This window comes from Strix aluco, chromosome 1 (assembly GCF_031877795.1).
Source record: "Strix aluco isolate bStrAlu1 chromosome 1, bStrAlu1.hap1, whole genome shotgun sequence".
Taxonomy (NCBI): Eukaryota; Metazoa; Chordata; class Aves; order Strigiformes; family Strigidae; genus Strix; species Strix aluco.
In genome coordinates this window covers 26,572,257-26,589,401 of record NC_133931.1, presented here as the reverse complement: position 1 = coordinate 26,589,401, position 17,145 = coordinate 26,572,257, and the positions used below count along the sequence as shown (strand labels likewise).

The following is a 17,145-nucleotide window of genomic DNA, read 5'->3' as shown; positions in this document are numbered from 1 at the left end:
GTGCTCTGTTTCAGCATGGGCTGCCCATCACCCCATCACTTATCTCCTGTCCAGTGTGATCAGTATTTAGGAAGCTGCCCTAGGAACTGCAAAGACAGTTGAGGAGTTTAAAAGGCAGTTAGCTGAGATAAACCGCTAATTTAATTGACTCATTCCAAGTAAACTGTGTCTGTTGTGGGAAGGAGATTTTAAAGAGCAGCTGGGAATTTCTGGGTTCCCACCAAGCTGGTGCTGCATGAGTACACTGAAAGACCCACTGAGGGGAAGACAGGTTGAAGAGAAAACTCTTAACATCACTCTTCCTCAAAAACCTTCATATTCGTTGCACCTGTGTGACAAACAGGAGAGGGGCAGTGCTTGACATTGCCTTTCATAGGCTCCAAATCCAGTCTTTATTATTGCTTCATGTCTACAAACCTGCAATCATCCCCCTGTAAGTCTCCTGTAAAGGATGCATTGCTACAAAATAAAGTTTAACTGGAAGTTTTCTGGCAAAACAGTTGGAAAACACTACTTCATCTACATAAAAACTTTTCATGGAGTTTATCTGAATCTCAGCAAAACTTCTGCCAGCAAATCCTTTTCAGCAGCAGTATATGGTTAAACTGAGAAAAAAGGTGGTTGTCTCTGCGCTTGTAACAGGGACATCAGGAATTGTACAAAACCCCAGCTTCCAGACCTGCTCTGCCTGACTCAGAAGAAAGGCAAGCACTTAAAAGAGCCTCAGAGCTGAATTTTTCATGCCCCAGGAGAGGCCCCAGGGATTGAGCGTCGCTGCTTGCCTCACCGAAGATGTTTCAATCTCTATAAAAAAAGCTGAATACTCAGAAGTGTGAAATACTCCTTGAACTGTTGCAGGAGCGGCAGGCCCATGGTTGAGGCTCTTGGCCAGCAGCCTGATACCGCAGATGGATGAAGGTGGGCTTCTCCCAGGCAGGCACAGTGCCCTAAACACCTTTCCCAGGCACATACTCTCTCATTTTTTTAAGAAGAAAAGTTTTTGTTGCATCCAGCACAGAACAGCAAGCTGCTTTCATCTGCAGAGTTCTTGCAGGCCAAGGAAGACAACCAAGGAGCTCACAGACACACAGGTTTCCCCTCTCACCTCCTGCTCCACCAGGAGATCCTGCCTCTTGGCATGCTTGCATCTTTTTTCTGCCATGCTCTTTTCATTTCTGTGCTTTTCCTTCTTGTCATTTGATGTTTCCATCAGCTCCAGCCTGTAGAGGGGGAAGGGGAGGATGAGCATAACCACTTCCCCTGGGCTACCACTGTCCAGCCAGGCTGGAGAAAGGAGTCATCTCACCCTATCTCCAAGAGACCAGGGCTGAGCAGCACCCTCATCCACCCTGCCTCAACTATTCCCCTCAGCCTTGGTACATGCTTTTCTCTCAGGCACTGTCTCTCTCCTGTTTGTCACACAGGTGCAAGGAATCTGAAGGGTTTTCAGGAAGAGTGATATTAAAATGTTGCTGTAACTTAGAAATGGTTGCTGCTAAAATAAGATTATTTCCAGGAGAAATAACAGCACATAGGGTTGACCTCGTTCTTACTGCTAAAGTAGGCAAATATTCAGTCAGTGTTGCTTCTCCAGTCAAATAACAGATCAGGTAGATCAGCTTTTGGAAATAGGCAAAACTGGCATTTTAAATGGAGAAAAGGGTGAAAATTAATAATGCTTTTCTGTCCATGCTCAAGCTTTTAAACTACATCTCCTCCTCTATTAGAAATTCTGATTTCTCAAAACTCTCATCTTGCTTCTTCCAGTTTTTCTTTCTTCCAACCTGTTATCAGTTTTCTCTTCCACCTTTTCACCACAGGGGCTCTGCACTTGAGGTCTCTGTGCCACCAGTCCAGTTTCTTTGACAATCCTTAGCCCTATGTCCATTGTGAGATCAGTCAAAAGTTCTCAATTTCACCATCAGAAAATGTAGAAAAACAGTCCACGCAAATGTAGAGACCTCAAAAGTCTTTCAAAACTGGCTTCTTACCTGTATAGAGTCACTAAGCCTTTTAATAGGAAGTGTACCTAGCTATGGTCACACAAACATTTCCAATTTTTTAATTAAAATATTTCTATTCTTTCTCAACAAAATCTTCAGAATTTCCCTTAAGTGGGAAACATTCAGATTCCCTCTTTGGTCTCCCCAAATCAACTTAGTTATTTTTCCAGATCCTGGAATTTCTCAAAGATGGCAAATACCCTCAACAAATCTGATCAAATAATTAACCCTTCCTTGCTTTACCATCATTCATTATTCTACAGCACTAAACACATGCTTGTGTCCAGGGAATTACATTTTGCAAGGCTGCGTTAAATCCATAAAAAATGTTTGGAGAAGCATAAGCTCTTAAGACTTTAAAGCCATTTAAACTCAGTCGGGTACAACTTGGGATGAGGATTCTCAACTGTGGAGCTCATTAGCTCTGACCACTCACTGGACCAATGCCAACCTAGGAAACAGTGGAAAATCTAGCTCTAGTTACTGCATCTCCAGATGAGCATCCAAATAAAGCCCAATCAGCAAAATAAAGCTTAAATTTAATTCACAAACAGAAAGGTCTGCACTTTGAGAAGGGCCTGATTGTTCTGAGCAACAGCCTTGAAAGACATGATTTATGTTAGACGTTCCTCATATCACTTCATTAGTTGCAAAATGATATTACTAAGAATCAGTTCTAGAACCAGAACACTTCATTTTTATTAGTCATTATAAATGATCTCCTTAGCACCTACTTCTGAGAGATCTTGGCTTTTCAGCTAACACGCACCAAAACCTGCCTCACTAGCATTCAACAATAACATCCTAAATAATCACAGGAACCCATTTATCATTAAAAAGTCATACCTCAAAATTGGCTGCCACATATTGATATAATTGTATTATATTTAACCCCTCAATAACTCAGCTACCGAAATCACTTACAAATTATATCTTGCCTTCTCCTAGGCTTTCATTAGACTGACAAATATCTATGTTACTATGTGAGCTAAAAGTTCCTTGGAACAAGCGGTCGTCCTTGCAATGTTATTGCCAGCTGATGCCAGAAGCAAGATGAGCGATTAGTTTGCTTTGTAAGACTGGCTTTCATTGTTCTGAATTCAACACTAACATCTTGCTAATCCTGCGTTTAAATCTACGGACACTAATGCGCCCCTTTTTGGATCTCCTCACTGAAGTATCAAAGGCTTAGAAAGGCTAACAATAATTTCTCCATCTGTAGGGCTCACCAAAAACCTGAGGATTAAAATACTTGTAGTGGATAGGTTGTAAATTATTTATTTATCTGGACATTACTGTGAGTAATTCTGCTTTGTTTGGAGTGCTATGAATCAAAGTCTGAAAAAAATTAAAGGATTAATTTCCTTCTTGATTCATTATTGCATGTTTTGTTCCTTTTTTCTTATATTTCTACTCTGTTTATATAATAAAAATGTTTCATTCATGGATCCTTACATAATTGTCCATGACCACATCACAAGATACATTCAAATGCCTTGACGCTTCAAATATACATCTCATACTGTTTAGGATTACACAGACATTAACTGCACCATGTTCTTTTATTCTGATGGTATAACACCAAAACAGTTAAGAGTTTACAAGTTCAAATTTTGCAGCATAATACTCACTTTCCTGTTGCAAAATGTACAGGTGCAAGACTGGCCTGATTGCTCTAGAAGGCTCTGTTTGGGACTGACTTTTGCCCAGAGCTTTTTCACTTTTCTTTCTTCCATATCCACAAAGTTAAAAGGGTTGTGGGGAGCAGGAGGAAATACTGGAAATTTACACCAAAATTTTCAAGGAATTGTAATATTTCTCGTTGGCAGCTTTTCATCACACTGCCAATTATGATCAGAATAAAAGTTATGTTTGCCTGGGTAAGAATTTTCAGTGCAGTTGGAATGGCACAAGATTCTGCTAATGCACTCATGCAAATGTATAGTCATAGCACACAATAAAACCTCTAATTAGTTCAGATATGACATTGCTCTCTATTCCAGTTTACTAGTAAAGTTAAGGGATGGTGTGTGCTTGTTTTGAATACATTAAACACTTCGTTCTGATTAGATTCTATGCACATTTCACAGAGGAAAATACATCTGCTCCATCAGTGATATAAAATGGGTATTTCCTCAGGGGTGTGTAAAGTGTGTATAAATCTCTGCATCTGCCTGAGATTTGCATAGATGCTGGTACATAGGTCACTTATGCACTTAGTTTTCTTTGTGATCTGGGAGTAATGCTGGTTAGCTCTCAATGCTGTAATGAGATCATAGATATTTTTTGCTTACATGTGTAGAGCTTTATTCTGTTGTGCATAAGGCTCTATGTTGCATTCCTGATTTAGTCCAGTGTTTTTACATATTTCGAATGAAAAGCTTACTTTGAATGGTATTACTGGCCAGTGTTTGTGCACCCAGATAGTTTCATCTTTCATGTTAAATTAATAATTCACCTATTTTGTCCATCAAGTAATCGTAACAAGTCTGTGTGTTGAAAATATTCATCACAGCTCACAGAAAAGCACCCTTTTGTATAGCCTATTATCTCATATTAACTCACTTTTTTTTCTCAAGGAATTCCCCCTGCAGCAATCCCCACTGTAAGCCATTAGTTGAGCACATCTGCCCACTCTAATGACCACTCTAGTGTACACATACCTGACTGCCATCTAATTTAGACATCACCCATAGGACACTAACACTAATGTCTCCAGGGCCAGCTAAGTCCTGGATTATTGACTAGCTACAGTTATCACTTCATTCGGTCTTTGGAGGTGAACCAAGTGCACCTGAGGTCATAAATAGGTCAAATGATTATACAGCTTGCAGAGGAACCAAGTATTTTTGTTACCCTAAGAAGAACCAAAAATATACTTTCTAATTTGTTTTGACAACGAATCCAATTGCTTTGCCTTTATGCAATGTCCCCTTTGTGTAGCTACGAAAATGCAGCCAATTAGGCATAACATTCTTTTTCCATATGAGCAGCAAGTTAAATAAATTGATGCCATTTAAAATTAACACCAAAAAAAGAAGGAAAATTGGCAGCATCAAATATCTGATAATCAATCTTTTATTTTATAAAGAAAAAGGAAGAAATCAGGGCTGCTATTTCTAATTAAAATAGTAAATAGAGATGTGATAAACAATGAGGGTTATGATTGCTGCCTATAAATATGTTGGGGGGAGGTAAACACACGGAGAAGAAAGAGCTATTTAAGCTAAAGGAAAATGCTGGCACGAGAACAAATGGGTATAAATTGTTCCTGAATATGTAAGACTGGATTTAGAATAACGTTTGGAAGAGAAGGTTCCTGAACAGCTCTCCAATATTACAGTGGGGCAAAAAAATACATAATTGGAGTAAATTGGAGCTTGATAAAGAAATTCTATAACCTGTTTTCATTTGTGAACAAAGGACTGCGTGCAGTAATCCAGGACTTCCCTTTCAGTCCCAAATTTGTGAAAATCATGTTTGCACACTAGGTCAAATTCAGATCTGTTGCAGAAAGCACAGCTCAAGAGATATTTGTGCCAATGCATATTTTTTACACTGAAAGCAATTCCACTCTCTCTAGAAAAGCAAGAAATCCCCTTCTTCACAAACCTAATAGACAAATTGGACTTTATACCAGTTCTGAACTTGGCTCACTGTGCAGCAGATTTAAATGTTCATGTTTATAATGGAACTCACCCAGTGCAGCACCCTTTGGGGTTGTAGCAAGTCAATGTGAGAGAATGGAAAATTCTGCGTTTTCTTCTTTGTGGACACTTTACATACATATTAGTCTATACAACACAACCTTCATTCCAGAGGAAAAAAATGAGGTAGTAAGAACCGCATTAGGATGCAGCCTGGATTTCAACAGCTGTAGATTTATGAGAGAAGATAAAGTATGTGCTTAAGAAACAATATATTTTTGTACAAAAAAAGGGAGTGGTTGAACACATGAACAAATGCGTGTGAGTTTTCATGTAAATCAGCAAATCTACACAACAGCTGAGTGGGCTTGATCCTTTACATCTCAAACCCCAATTGCCTTCAATGTGAGCTTGGCATTTCCAAGCAATGTTTACAAATGGATCCATGCCAAGATGCCTGCATTAAAAAACATAAGTGTATATCATATTATAAGATAACTTTTTGATAACAAAGTATAAAGAGAAAAGAAAAAGAATATACCAACTCCTCTGTCTCTTAAGTTTTGTTTGTTTCAGGGTAAGAAGCAGATACATGGTTTTCTTCAACCAAGTTGCTACAAAATCCTGTATTACAGCAAAAATGTCAATGCTACAGAGAGATGCATTTCCCTTTATAAGTGTGTTATTTTTACCTGATGTTATCAACTATTGTACTGAACATCGTGTAAAATCCTGGCAAAGAAAAGTAATTTACACACATTTCTTTGTTAGGTGTTTGTCATTGCATGAAGAGTCATCAGCGATCTGCCCCTCGCCTGCTTTTGAAGGTGGGTGAAAGTTGGTGACTGCTGAAGTACCCGCACGAGGAGGGATGAAGAAGGCAGCTGCCTGTTCCTCTGATCCTCTGGCGAGCTGGATAAGAGGTGCTGAGACACACAGGAGCCACTCCAAATGTGCAAAACTCCCTTGTTCTCATCACACACAGCAAGTACCACAATAAACGGGGAGTGATGAGGCTTTAAAAAAAAACAAAAAAAAAAAAAAAACAAAAAAAAAAAAGAAGAAGAGGAGTAATATTGTTACAAATAGCAGCATCATCCCCAGAGTACCACTGCAGTGAACTGTTGTTCTGGGAATGGCTCTGCTATTAGTACTAAAAATTGAGCAGTCTCACTAGATGCAACTAACAGTTTTTAAACTGTCAAAGTGTTTCATATACAGTATCTCTGTTTCCCAATTCCATTTCCTCATTAACAAAGCCAGAAAAAAATGACTGCAGTAATTATTTCTCCTTCAGCTTTTTTTTCTTTTTCTTCTAATTACACTGGCTCCCCTCTCCGTGCCTGTATACATCAAAAAATTTTACCCGCGTGGGAGGGAGATTTATGCAAGCCCTGGCTGAAGGATCAGAACCAGTGTCAGAGCAAGCACTGAGTCACTCTTTCTCCTACACAACAGGAGCACCAGAGATTCTAGCCTGTTCCTTGAACACAGGAACAGTGATTGGAGGCAATGCAGTGGTTCAGCATCCCTAACCATTTGTACTGGTTTTGGCTAGGATACAGTTAATTTTCTTTAGTAGCTGGTATGGGGCTCTGTTTTGGATCTGTGATGAAAACAGTGTTGATAACACAGGGGTGTTTTATCTATTGCTGAGCAGTGCTTACACAGAGCCAAGGGCTCTTTCTCACATGCCCCACCAGTGAGTAGGCTGGAGGTGCCAAGGAGTTGGGAGGGGACACAGCTGGGACAGCTGACCCCAACTGACCAAGGGAATATTCCATAACGTATGATGTCACGCTCAGCAATAATACTGGGGGGGTGGAAGTTGGTGGGGCTTACTGTTGCTTGGGGCACCAGTTGGTCATGAGAAATTGGTTTCTTTTGCATCACTTATTTTTCTTAGGGGTTTTTTGCCCCTCCTCTCTTTGTTGTTTTTTCCTTCCTTTTTTTTTTTTTTTTTTTTGTAATTATTAAACTGCCTTTATCTCAATCCACAAGTTTTCTCACTTTTACCCTTCTAATTCTCCCCCACATCCCACTGAGTGGAGGAGTGAGCAAGCTGTGTGGTGATTTGCTGCCTATTGGGGTTAAACCACACCACCATTCCCAAGGCTCTGCTCCTTGCCAGTATCCTGCTTTCTGCCTCAGCCACACTCTTTTGCTGCTGAGGACAATGACCGTGGATGAGACGGCAAGTGGATGCACATGGCTGGGCAGGTGAGGACCACTCGCCACCCCATCCATGGCGATGGAAACCAATGCAGGGGGTACATTGGCACCTCCATTGGCTCCCACCTTCCCACCCAGCTGCAGCAGCAGGTGTGCATGGGACAGCCACATACTTGCTGCCATATTTTTTGCATGAAGACTCCAGGCTTCTTAAGGCTTTTGTTAACACCAAGACGAAATAAGGATAATGCCCCTTCATGAGCATCTTCCCCAATCTTACCTTACTTTCTTGCTCCTCAACCACAAAAATGCCTGTTCTTTAGACACTACTTTGTCACTTAGCATTTTACAGAGGAAGAAAGAGATAAGGAAGAAATTGTTATTATTTTACAATTTCCATTACAATCAGTAAGCACGTGCAAGGTGAAAGGCTGAGCAATGACAGCAGTACAGCTGCAGCTGCTGCCTGTGCCTCACATCCCCTGTTCAGCCTGCATTCACACAGGCTGTTGGTTTGACTTCCAAAAAAATCCCATTTAAATACTACGTACAAAAAAAAGCTCATTTGCACTGCACACACTACATGTCATTTGATTCCATCAACTTGACAGACTTGCTGCATTGCACAGACACCTATGCAATGAACTGGCCATCTTTCTCTCACTAACACATACACATGATGAGCACCTGCAAATCCCTATCTCTCCTTTCTGGAATAAATCTATAGTATTAAAATATAGGCATCTCCCAGAATTTTTAGAAAGGCCTCAAGTCCAAAAACTGAACTAATAGATGATGCCTGGTTAGAAAAGTCTTAGGTGCTATTTCATTATTAGTCTGATTCTTGAGAGGGACAACAGGAATCCCAGTCTGCACTAACTGGATAAATTATCTTAATGGGAGTGATGTCTGTACACTCAAAATTGGATTTCATGCAAACTATTTTCACGGAGGCCAGCCAGGCACTGGATGGTTTGATGCCTGTTTAATTGATTGAGCCACTTTTCATCTGGTAACTAAATAAGGAATAGTTCCACAATGACATTATTAATTCTCTGAACATCCTATTAATTTCTCTACTTTGCTGTCCTGCAAGTGCTCAGCCCTCCTCTCCACTCAATAAATAAATGTCTGGAGAGCAGAAAAATTGCCGTTGTTTGTGTAGACTGCCAGAGGATTCAGGGACCACAGGAGAAGTGCTCTCTGGTATCCTCATCTGCATGTGGGAACATTTCTTTCCGCCTCAGCGTGCACAAGGAAGGGTGCACCCGAAAGCAGCCCCCCTTCAAGAGCAGATGTAAGACAAGGCTTTTGCTCTGTCTCCAGTTGCCGTTGGGAAAGTGCAGATAGCCCCATTTCAGCCTGTGCCTCCAGTTCTGCCATCTTCCCCTGCCCTTGCTTCTGCCTGCTGGGGCCTCTCGCCCCAGGAAAAGGGAGAGGAAAGGAAAGGGGTCACAAAGGACATCTTCAGGGAACAACAAGACAACCCTGCAAGCGTGCCTCAGCCTGAGCCGAGCCCTCCGTCCTATCCCATGCAGGGTAGTTACTGGTCATTCACTTCCACTTACAGTCACTGTACATGTCCTCTGCTTCCCTGCCTCCAGGTATGGTTAGCTAAGTTCTCAGTCTCCAGGCAAAAGATGTGACAGAAAGCATTAGATTTCAATAGAAAACTCTCTTGATTGAGTTTATTGTGAACCTTTCAAAAGTTTTTGGAGGAACAGTCATGCAACCAAAAGAACTGACCTCTTGTAACACAGAATATCCTCAATTTACCCTTGGCTTTGGAAACATCTTTCTAGGAAAGTTACAGATCTGAGCTTTAAAAATGCACATTGTTCAAGAAAAATAGATGGTTTATTTTATTTTCTGTTCATACCCCAGTTTTATTTAAACAGGGTCTTACAATAATACTCTTGCTTTGAAATGCTAGGTACTTCTCAGCTCAGCCATGTAAAATAATTTAGAGAAACATTATTATAAACATAACGATACAATCTTTTAATAGTATTTAGTTCAATCAACAGCAAAAACTAAATCTAAGAACCCAGTATTAGACGCATAAATCTGCACCTGTCATGCTCCAAGCTCCAGCCCGATATGCAGAATTCTGCACTATCAGGATTTTCTAAGACCTGAAAAAGAAGCATTTTTCTCTTCAAGTTTTGATATCATAAGGAAGGCAAGTGATTTTAAAAATGTGCTAGATTTTGCTATTCCTTTCACTAGTGAAAATCTAGAGTAACCTGAAGTGAGTTTCATCATCCAGTACTGTCGAAGGAGCTGGGAGCAGAACATACCTAGTTCTGTATGTTACCTTGTCTCATCACTGAAGATTTTTTAGCATTTTTGTACTTGTCTGTTTTGCAAACATGTATTTTTCTGGTTTTGTTTACAAATGAAATTTGAGTTTGTAATTGTTGTTTGACCATTTAGATTCGAGCATTATCACTGATGGTATCTGCACTCCACCAGAAGTCACATGGTTGGTCAAGAATAGAGAAGCAGAAAGATAATTTTGTTTTTCCCACAAACTAACAAAAATATTTAAGAACAAGAGAAGATCACTGGGAACTAAAAACCTGGCTCCCTCCCCTGGTGTGAGAACTACAAAGCTCTCCAACTGTGATTAATGACAGGTCTGGGCTGGAGCCTGTAGTGATGACAAGAGGTTAGTGAACAATAAGGGAGTGAGCTTATGAAGTAGAAAAGTAACTCTTCTGGTGTATTTCTCAAGCTGCACATGCCACATATAATCTAAGTGAGAATGTTGCCTTTCTAATCACAAGAATGACAGGTAGCTTCACAGTATCTCACGCCCCATATTTGTTCACCATCATTACACCTTCACCATGAGATTTAACTTTTCTCTGTGACACCAACCAGTCTCCTGAATTTATCTATATTCTTCACTTCACATGACTTGCCTTTCTCGATAATCCAGTCCCCAAAGTCCAACTAGCAGCCTGTGGCTCAGGTCCAGTCCATAGATGTTTTCCATCCAACCTGCTGTATTTTTGCTAGACAAGAAGGCTCAGGCAGCAAACACTGTCCAAACAGCAATGGTCCCCCTATAACTGCCAAAGAATGATAGAGAGAGCTAGGGTGTAAAAGCATTTGCCTTTTCTGTCTACATGTTTCCAACTGGGTCACGTAATGTTTGGGAGGCAAAAGATTTCTGTGGTGTCTAGACTATCCTAAAGCATGGTGGTAGCCAAAGAGACAGATTTGTGTACAGAAACAGATCCATAAGCTCCTAATTCCCTTAGTGGTTTTCGATAGCAACACTTTGTCATATACTTTAGTTATATGTAGCAAAGAAATAAATATAAATTATGTTCCTGCACAACAAAGTCTCGGTTTTGGCTGCATTTAAGTCAGTTGTTGCAGATGTATTCTAATTTGGACAAGTGAGTCCCTAACTTAAATTCTTTTGTTTGCTTGCCTATGGACTGGAATGAAAAAGGATAACTCAAATTGAAGACCAAATTCTGGTTTTGGTAAGAGAACTCTGAAATAAGTCAAGATTAGAATGTGACCTGTGGGTTGTTTTTTATTTTATTTAAATAACACCTTACTGCAATTGCATTCAACCATACTGATGTAGAATTGCCACCTTTCCTTCCCTTTGTTTTGTCTTTCCTCTTCCTAACCCTCAGCCATGATAACTCCACCTTCTAGCTGACGTCTTAATAAAACACAACTCTGTCATTTGAAATGTATTTCTCATTCCAAGCAGATGCTTCTAGTTTCAGCAATTTTACCAGTAAGAGTCTGGAATCTACATAAAACTGGCTGTAAAACACTTTTCCTCCTTGTTTTCCTTTTAGTTATAGGTAGCATTTGGAAAAGCTGAACAATCTTAACAAACTTTGATAGCCAAATACCCTTCCAATGTCACTGCTTGAATATTGATCTCTTTAAGCTCTTATATGCATCCTCTCTATCTATTCTGCACTTAAGCAAAGTCAGCAATGCTTCCCAACAACCACACTATAACCAATCCCATTACCTTAATCAAAACCCTGCCTTTTTGTAACTTTTGGAAGTCTCTGAAGCCCTTCAAAAAGACAGATCAACATTTAATTTGCCTCATTTTGCAGTAAAAATGCTAATCCCATATCTTGAATTGTTCATGCTCCTTCTCCTTTAATTTTTTCTCTTCCTGTTTAATTTCTGCTCCTTTTCTTGCTCTCTAAGTCAAATCATACAACAAGACTCAGATTATGTGAGTATTCAAATAGATTGCACTCACATCAGCTTTGTTTTATGAGGGAAAACGGTTGTTTGTATAATAGTACCCAGTTGCTTGCCTTCATCACCTCTCTCTTACACATGACCCTTATCAGGACTCATCATGTGCACCAGAGCCACCAACTGTAAGAGCTTATAACAAAAATCACTGCAGTCACCTGTTTGGTGTTCAGGCTCAGGTGACAAGAAATGGATGAAGTCTACATTGTTCCCATTAGTGGAGGAAGGGATCTGTTAACTAGCACTTGTTCTGATCTACAATACTGAAATCTCCCAAGCTGAGATCTGGATTGGTGGCACTACAGGTTTTGCAAAAGTTGTACTGTGTTTAGCTTCATTCTTCTGACTCTTGGTCACTGACAGCCTTCCAATTATTAGTCTCTCCTGCAACACTGTGCCACTCTCCTCCCAGTTTTTTCCTTACCAAGACAATTTTCAGCCCATCATCATCATCATCCATCTATCTCTCTGAGCAAATCTACTTCTCTCTTCAATCCAGCTGTGAATTTTGCTAACAGTACTCACAGAAAAAAATTATATAGCCGCAACCTTTGTAATCTTAAATATTTCTCAATATGTACAATAGCTTACAATACATCAGTCCCATCTGCACTGTGCAGAAGCCTAGACCACTCAACACTTACTTTCCAGCCAAACTATACCTTTTTCATTCCTGGCTTACTTGTTTTCTTTATCACCTTTGTAATGCTTCACTTCTGGTCTCCTATAGATAATGTATTTTTTATAACTCTTGCAGATAAAACCTTTGTGCAGTTGCTAAGCTTGTTTTTCAAAATCACCCTAATCTGCAATTGATACTTGTTCTTTTTCACAGCAAAACTTAGTCACTCAAAAATGGTTTCAATTCCCCAGCTTCAGAATTACAATAAAAAACCCTATAATGTCTGTTTTCTTCCACACTGTTACCTGAAAGACTGAAAGTTTAAAATTGTATTGAATTCACTCGTCCTTAATGTCATGCAAGTACCTTTAAGTTTTTCCTGAGTTCCTGTCTGCAGAAAAAAATCTACAGATTGGCACAATTTATTAACCTCTGTTTACTGATTCAGCAATAGCAGTAAGGGTTCAGATTCCTAATTCCTACATTGAAATAAATTAATAGATTTACTCTCAGTTACAGCACTTTAACAGAAATCACAAAGCCTGACCTGAGTATGTAGCATCTCAGGAGAATCTATATACACAAAAAAATCAAGAGATGAGCTGGCTTTCCTCCAAGAGGGAAGCTAAGTGCCAAAAGAACAGGCAATATTACCCACATTAACATGTTTATAGCTTTTTATAGTCTCAGATGTGCCCAGAATCTGCTGTGTATAGCTAAGAAAACACACAGAAATCAGTTTTGACCCTCTGACTCTGGATCTACTTCTAGCCCACTCTCAGTTCCAGTTCTGTTGAAAGACACTTAGGGCTACTCAGATCTTATATTTTCTGGCCTAAGACCTAAGGGAACAACTGCTAGTCAAGGACAACCCCACCACAGCAGAGTCTCCTCATTCACAGACACCGCCCCCCCCTAATCCTCTCTCTGAGAGAGGAGGGAAGTTGGCCTGAAATCGGGTATGCTGATCCTACATCTCTAACACTAATGCCATCTCACATGAGGGCTACTTTCTGTGCTGCTGGGGCAAAGCAACATGCCCAGACCCTGGTGAAGGAACCCACCCCAAGCTCTCCTCTGGCACTACAGGTAGTCCATCAGATGAGTCACAGAGGACAGCTGAAACCAGTGTTGGGACCTACAGATCACAGTCACCCCTCAAAGCTTTTCACAGACCATGAGGGTGTCCATACTTTTCACCATTCAACTCAGTTCCATGTATCAGAGATAACAAACTGTGGCCTGGAGTACCTGAGCCATGCAATAGGAACCATTGGACTAATTACTTTTCATTATGTTTGCTTGAAGATGAAAATCAACAGTTGTGTTTTATCCAAGCAGACGTTGGAAGCAGAGAAGAACCCCGGATAAGAATAATTAGAAGCCGGACTGGTCCAACTCCTCAGCAGAAGAGGTTGCATGTCTCTAGGGCACAGCCACTGTGGGCTGTCACAGTAAGCCACACTACACTTACTTAAAATTATATGAGTAAAACCATTTATTAATTTGTTTTAATTAGTTCTTTATCATCATGGAACATAATTACTATTATATTCTCTTTTATTCAAAAACTATGTTCACAACTTCTGAAAACATGTTGTTACTTCATCCTCACACAGAAGTTTTACTCGTAATAAAGAAAGCAGAGACTTTTGAAGACACTGTAGTGGTTTGAAAAATGAAACAAAATTATCTGAATTTTGAACTGGCATAATCTCTGAATTTAAAATTCTTAATTTTAAACTTGATAAAGTTTTAGATAACTTGAGACCATTCAAGAAGACCTATTATCACCTACTGTGCACACAGCATAAAACTGGCTTTCATCTGAAAAGCAAAACCAACAAATTCAGATAGAAAAGGACTGTCCTGTGAGAGGGGCACAGCCTTCCTCTACAGTGTGGGCAAAGGCAGAGAAGGGTTCCTCATAGTGGTCTATAAATATACTTCTAATCACAGACATCATGATGGCAATAAGGCTTGAGAAGTTAAACCAGTCTGTCTGCCATCCAGTCCTTCCTTTCTGCTGGACAACCCAGCAGGAGTCCTAATTAGACAACTCTGGTGAGCATAAGCCTGTGCGGGAAATGACATAAGATGATCTAATGTTTCATGGCTGTGTGACAATAATAACTTTCAGTCATCCAGAATCTGGATTTGAACAGATCTGCAAACAAAGTTCTCTGTACTCCTTAATTCTCTAAAGCAACTACTCCCTCAGCCAATTTTAACACAGTATGGACTTTCACCACCCATATTCAGGCTAATCTCTATTATATTCAGTGGAAGTAAACAGGCTCTTCAAGAGGGTGATTTCTGAGGAATAACATTTGATTTAGAACAGTTTACAGAAAGAACCATTTAGGCTTTGAATGCTATATTCCAGGCCTAAGCCGTAACTATTCAACAAAAGCTCTAACAAAAGGTAGACTACCTTTGGTGACTTGGTACTCTGTGCTGATACTCAGCAAAGTCAATGGGGAAAATCTGCATCCATTAAAGACAATAAATTCCCCCTGCAGTGCAGACAGCCTTTCACTTGGTAAGCTTTGAAACAGTCCATGATTAGAAAGTCAACCAGCCCCAAAATCAGGCTGGAGGGTTCAGGACAGGCACAGAAGTCATGTACCCATTACTACTGCACACAATTCAGTAAAATTGCAGGAGAACGCACCTTTGTAAATATTTTTCCAGAGAATAATAGAAAATTCTTACAAGCAATTCCAAGCCTTTTCATACTTAAATGGTATAAATTTGAAGTAACTCCACTGGAATTCATAGAGCTCCAGGGCTGTAAAATCTGTATCAGTGATCAGAGACTCTTATTTATTCATTTTTTGGCATATCCACCAAGTTTTCTTTATGTATCTGACTAGACTTCTAGGTGTAATTTAACCAAGAGAATAAGCATTATTTGAATTTGTAGACTAAATGATTGCATGTCCTGGGAAATACTTCTAGCAGGTGCACTTTCATCTAAAGTAGATTTAGTTGGGGCATCGTTGCTAAGATTGTTGGCACCTGGCTCTTTATTGTATAACAATCTAGTAAGTTATGGCAAAAGAGTGAGTCGGTTTTGGAGCAGACAACGTGCATTAGACTCTGGGTATGTGTAAACCCAACATATCCAGCTGCATTCTAGGCATTAAAGAGTTATATATACCCAGTGGAAGTGTACCACGGTTCTGGCAGAAGTTCAAGAATCTCTGAGCTTATATAACCCCCAGAAGACTTGTTTAATAACCAAAGTGGGAAAGAAAAAGTTTAGCATATCAGTCATTTTTTGTTCTTATATAACAAGGCCTTTTTTAAGCAATGAAACTGAACTTTCACTATGAAAGCCCTAAATTACCTTTCAAAGATGAAACTTGCAGAAAATCCATGCTGAAACAATTCCAGGAAGAAATTGGTCTAAAAGGCAAAACAGAAAGTTAATGAGTTAAAGAAAGAGAAAAATACATAGTAATGGATATAATATCAAATGTATTCAAGAAGGGACATAAACCCAAGAGTAAATCAAAGACTGTAAAACTGATAGCAAACAGAAAACAATTAAATACAAGAGAGTGCAATAATTAATTTGTGCATCAAATAAGTTAACAAGTACTTTATTGTTATAAACTTTCCATTCCCAGTATGTCAATTGAAATGAATGCATTTTGTGCTGAAAACTCATGCCACTTTCAATATCCTCTTTATTTCACAAAAGTTAGTAGAGCTGATGCAGCACAGGTTCTGATATGACTTACTCTGTTTTGACTTTGTATTTTACCAGACTCAAGTGGGTTTGAGAACAGAATCAGCACTTGTTGCTAAAGTGGTAAATCTGCATAGCGGGCAGTTCACACCTGAGATAGAAACAGATTAATTTCACAAGAGACTGATTAATTTCACAAAAGACAGATTAATTTCACAACATACATCCACAACTATACAAAACCAAGCACTGTTTTGTAGAAGATTTCACCAATCTCTTACGCAAACATCCTGGGAGTCTTTGGGACCTGGCAGTGGTCATGGGCAGGGACCCATGTGGATTCAGCTCCTTTAAGTTCAAAGTGTTCGCTGCTTCTTTCTTCTGGACACCTTTTAACTTTCTTCCCAGTTCTTTTTCTGAGGCTCACTTCAGCAGTTGCTTTTCCTCTTTCAGCTGTTACATCACTTTAACTTTTTTAAGGACATTTTCCCCAGATTTCCTGTTCTGTTCCCTGTGTCACATAACAGCACATGTCAGCACCTATGCTTGACATTGCAAGAGAAAAATGCTCAAGAAGAAGTTATTATGCTGCCTATAGCCCATGTCAGCTACCGCCTGTTTGTCCCACCTTCTTTGAAGGCCCTCTTGTAATAAATGAGACCATTATCAACATCAAGGCCTGGCATGGCACATGTCTGTGCCATTTAAGACTTACTGGGTGGTGGCCAGTAATGGAGCCAACACTTCTTG

At 39.7% G+C, this 17,145-nt stretch overlaps 1 long non-coding RNA gene across 2 annotated transcripts in view; it reads right to left on the bottom strand.

Annotated features, from left to right (window-relative positions):
• LOC141932827 (uncharacterized) overlaps positions 1 to 16,110 on the bottom strand; it is a 34,401-nt gene extending 18,291 nt beyond the window's left edge. For both annotated transcript variants that reach the window (XR_012625941.1, XR_012625943.1), the window contains exon 1: positions 16,051 to 16,110. This is a non-coding gene — a long non-coding RNA (uncharacterized LOC141932827). The remainder of the gene's footprint in view (positions 1 to 16,050) is intronic.
• Positions 16,111 to 17,145: the final 1,035 nt, after the last annotated feature.